The sequence below is a fragment of the Physella acuta genome, unplaced genomic scaffold (genome assembly GCF_028476545.2).
Source record: "Physella acuta isolate Inbredline_101_S28 unplaced genomic scaffold, ASM2847654v3 ptg000238l, whole genome shotgun sequence".
NCBI classification, from domain to species: Eukaryota; Metazoa; Mollusca; class Gastropoda; family Physidae; genus Physella; species Physella acuta.
In genome coordinates, this window is record NW_026731757.1 from 460,151 (window position 1) to 465,375 (window position 5,225).

General features: G+C 29.9%; 1 long non-coding RNA gene across 1 annotated transcript; it reads left to right on the plus strand.

Moving 5' to 3' along the window:
- The first annotated feature begins 1,053 nt into the window (after positions 1–1,053).
- Positions 1,054–1,746, plus strand: LOC131938214 (uncharacterized). Its single transcript, XR_009386286.1, has 2 exons — positions 1,054–1,155; positions 1,715–1,746. It is a non-coding gene; the product is annotated as an uncharacterized LOC131938214 (long non-coding RNA).
- The last annotated feature ends 3,479 nt before the right edge of the window (positions 1,747–5,225 follow it).

Here is a 5,225-nt window from a genome sequence, read left to right on the forward strand (position 1 = left end):
AGTACTGTATTAGGAAACATTTGTAAAGGTAAAAATTTGCCAATACCAATGTCGGTTTGGTGATGGGGGGGGGGGGTGGAACTCCCCTGATTTGTGGTGTGGTTTTCTACAAACAGTAAATCTTAAATATAAATTTCATCAACCTAGATGTAACGGTACTCAAGTTATCGTGTTTACAGACACACACACACAGACGTACGGACACATTTGCTAAATTATGTTTCTCCGACTCAGGTAGGTGTAAAACGTCGATATCTTTGAAAAATCTCGATTTTTTTTTGGCACGATTACAAGACTTTCTCTTTACTTCGTATATTCATTTTTTTTTTTTTTTTTTTTTTTTTTTTTTTTTTTTTTTTTTTACTTGTATAATCAATAAATTAGAAAGATAAAAATCACTACGATTTCACAACTCTGATAAACATGAACCTTTTTATTTATATAAATCAATTTTTAAAATCAGCTAGTGGTTTTAATTTAAAATTATTGTTCAAATAAAAGTTTAAAATAAATAAAAAAATTTAACAATGAAATTTTTGTTACAAAACCTTCTAATATTTTCAATAAATAAAAAAACAAACACTAGTTTGCCTTTTATTTAATTATTTATGAATTTATTAACTTACTTAACGATATTTTGGATTGTGGTTATGAGTTGTCTTTCTTGAATAATTTAAATTAAAGAATTGAAAATAATTCTGATGAATTAATAAATCAATTGCTAGGTTCTGAACTAGATGCATTAAACTTTTTAAACGTCCTAGCCATCGGCCTTTATTTTACAAAATTTCAAAGTACACTGTTCTTTTCTCTAAACAATATTTAAGTTTTAATTTCACGTTATATATATATATATATATATATATATATATATATATATATATATATATATATATATATATATATATATATATATATATATATATATATATATATATATAGGGTAAGCCGGGGTAATTCCACACACGAGGTAATTCCACTAACTATATACTGGATACTCTCTATTTTTAATGGGAGTAAAGTTTAACTAAAAGTTACTATTCCTTGTTTCTAAGAGGTCATTTCTTGTACTTTCTGATACTGTTAGAGAAGCGTTCATCTACAATCAGAGCAAGAATTTTAATTTTATCTGCATCTATCTTCAAACATCCTTAGGTAAGTACAACCCCTGCACTTTTTTAAAATATTTTTTTTGTCTTATTTTTAATTGTTGTCAATTATTTATTGATTTTATGAAAGCTTAATCATTTTTGTTAATAGTAGCAGTTAATGATGCTAGATTCAGCATTAATTTAGAACAGGAAAGCCTATTTTTTTTTCAATAGTAGGTGTGGGGCAATTCCACACACATGGTGTGGGGCAATTCCATACACTATAGTTTGGAATGTCCCATGTTGCTTTTTATACTCTTTAGAGGGTTTAGCTTTTATTTTAAACCATTTCAACTGGTTATGGCTAATTCTGTAATTCACAACTCATGATTTAATCTTAAAAAATACTTAAATAGTACTAGATCTAGTACTATTTATTTTTAAAAAGACGCTGCTATTAAAGTTAAGTAAAATTGCCACCGACTTCTTTTATTTCTTTATCTGTTATTATTTTTACTGTACCTATATTATTTATTATAATTTATGCAATATTTAGAGCTAAACATCCCCATACACACATTAGTAATTAGACTTTCTAACATTTAATTTTGTATTTATTTCAGAATGGTCCACAATTATAAAGGAATAACTTCGGCCTATGACAGATGAGAGCAGAATTCAGGAGGAAGAAATGGAGGCTTTCTCTTCATCCAGTGATGAAAAGTGGTTGCCCCCATGCAACATTGTTTCCAAGGGGAAAAATGTTTTTTATACATTTTTAAATACATGAATTTTAAAATATTCATACTGTGTGTGGAAATGCCCCACTTGCCATGTTTTTGCAATAAAAGTGAAATATTTAAAAATTGTATTTTAGTTTGTGAATTATCTCTATATTTGTTTCCCGTCATATAAGTAATGCATGTCTAGTTATACCCTCAATATTATATTGTGGTAGTGTTAATTTTAGATTTTTTACAAATTTTTTAGAAAAGTAGTGTATGGAATTACCCCGGGTTACCATATATATATATATATATATATATATATATATATATATATATATATATATATATATATATATATATATATATATATATATATATATATATATATATATATATATATATATATATATATAATATATATATATATATATATATATATATATATATATATATATATAATACTGTATTTATGACACTATGATAATATATTTATACTGAATTAGGTAACACTTTTAAAAGGTAATAACATGCCACTACCAGTATGGGTTTGGTGAAGGGGCGGAGGTGTGAAATGACAAGATAAAAACCGAAACCTTGCTCAAGCTTTATCCGCCCCTGATCTGTTGTGTTTTTTCTACAAACGGTAAATATTATATATATATATATTTCATCAACCTAGCTGTAACTATACTTAAGTTATCGCGTTTACACACACACATATACACACAAACACATACAGACACAGACATACGGACAAAATTGCAAAACTATGTTTCTCCCACTCAAAGGGGTGTAAAACGTCGAGATCGGTTAAAATCCAGATTTTTGTTTTGCACGATTACAATACTTCCTCTATACTTCGTATACGAGAAAGTAAATATGATGTACCCAGGCAAAGTAAAAGTAGGCCTAAAGTTATTAATGTTAACCTTGAACTTCTACTTTTAAAAGAATTTTTTTTTATTCAGCTAACAGTTTTTATTTAAAATTATAATATATATATATATATATATATATATATATATATATATATATATATATATATATATATATATATATATATATATATATATATATATATATATATACTTTATATGTAGGTCTATATACAACTTTTAATATTATTTTATTTTCATAACTCACAAAAATATTATACTGGAAAACAACTTTAAACAAAATAAAAACACTATGAACAGGTGGAGTAGAGCGTGTACAAACAGCTGACAACTGCATGGATACAAGGCCCAGCCGCACAACTGTGATGTGGCCAGCCCCGTGGCAGTGGTTCCATTCTTTCAACTACCGAAATGCACTTATAAAATTTCAAAGTACACCTTTCTTTTCTCTGAACAATATTTTAGTTTTCATTTCACTTTATATATATCTATAACACTGTATTTATTACAAGATATGTATAGTATCATATTTTAAGTAAAGTATTGATAGTACTGTATTAGGTGATGGGTGGGGGTAATGATAAGGTAAAAACCGAAACCTTGTTCAAGATTTACCTGCCCCTGATCTGCTGTGTGGTTTTCTACAAACAGCAATCATTTTAATACATTGGTTCGTCTACTTATCCAAATATTACACTTTATTAAAATGCGTAGGCGTTTGTTATATTTTGTGTAAATTTTTTTGTCTTAATCCCCCCCCCCCCCCCCCACCTCTCAGACATGTAATTTACAGTGTCAGTTTGCCTTGTCATGTTATCTTTAGTATTACAGTTTTCATCATCGGCTTGTGAGAACTGATACAGATTTAAATTTGTAATATTTCTTTCTGACATGTTTGTTTTTTTCATTATTTTTGGATAGTTTTCTTATAGATAATACATTGCATCTATTTACAATTATATTTTTAGCAGAAATGCAAATGTGTTATTTAATGTTATGTTAAAATTGCGTTTATTAAAGAAAGAAAAAACGTGTTCTCCCATAAGAATCACTAGATCTAAAGGTTAATGAAATGAAAGTGTTGAACCTTTACTAGTCTACGTATCAGTTATTTGATTTAGCTAGTTGTTTTCAATTAAATTTAGTTTCTAATTAAAAATTAAGAATTTTAAAAAGCTTAAATAGCAAAGAAAATTTCATATGCAAATTTAAATTTAAAAAATGAGTACCTAGCTCATTCTAACAGAAGGTAATCTTCGGACAAACGGCGATAAGGACCTGGAACTGGACCGCATATCTCTGCCAGATAATGAAGATTGCCTGGTTGTGGGAGACATGAACAGCCACTCTCAGAGCTGGGGTTACCCTGACCTCAAAGGAAAGAAAATTGAAGAATGGCAAGCAGGAAGGCTAACACGTCTAAACAACCCTGATGACAAACCAGCTTTCTAGTCTAGAGCACGGTCAACCTCATCCATCTCAGACACAGCTTGTGCTACAAACGACACCAACTGAAAACTACGTTTTACAAATTTAAAATTGTTTTGTTGAGTATTTTCAATAACTGATACCTCAACAAACGACTGGTGTGATGGTGACACCACATTTGAAAGGTTAATATGAAACATGCTTTTTTCCCAATTGAAGTAATAAGAGGATCTCATTCCCACCTGTCAGGTGAGCTGTGGTTCACCCCGATGTTTACAATCGTAGAGCTGGGTTAGTGAAGCTATTAGGTGCAGATAATTTAGTATTAAACGATTTGAAACGAAGGGGAGGTAACAATTTCTGATTGATCTTTTCTTTGTCTGTAAACAGCTGCTTTCACTGGGCGGGAGGGGGGGGGGGAGGGGCGGTAGGGGATAGTGTAGAATTTACAAATTTTGAATTGCTAATAACCAGAAAATAAAACAACTAGATGGCGGCGTATACTACGTCGCGGGTCAGCTCGTTAATATAATTTTTGCAAAAACTGATGCCACTTGTTTAATTAGAGGGGGGAGCATCAAATGCAATTTTCACAGAACAATGTAGTGATCATTACGAAATACACCACCCACCAAAGTGGATGGGCCTGACACCACATTGAAAAAAATTGCAAATCAATAAATCCTTTGATGATGGAGCGTGGCGGCTAACTAAAATATCAATGCTAAATTTCTTATCGAACATGTCATCATGTAACAGCCTCCCATCGTAAAGGCGTGTGTGTGTGTGGGGGGGGGGGGAGGGTGACACCAGTAAAACAATAATTGTAAATTAGATGGTGTAAGTTTGCTTCAGTAATTTCAGAAAACATGACATCTTAAATTAATTTTTATATTTTCTTCGTCTTCTTCGTTCTTAATTCTAGTGTTCTAGATTTATTTCTAATTTTTTCAAATTGGTATTGGTAGTCCATATTATACTAAATGTGTGTGGATATTTTATTATTAAGTTTTTTTTTTGCTTTTTCACTTATATCAATCAACGTGTAGAAAAAGCACATTGCGTTTTGACCAATAACTATT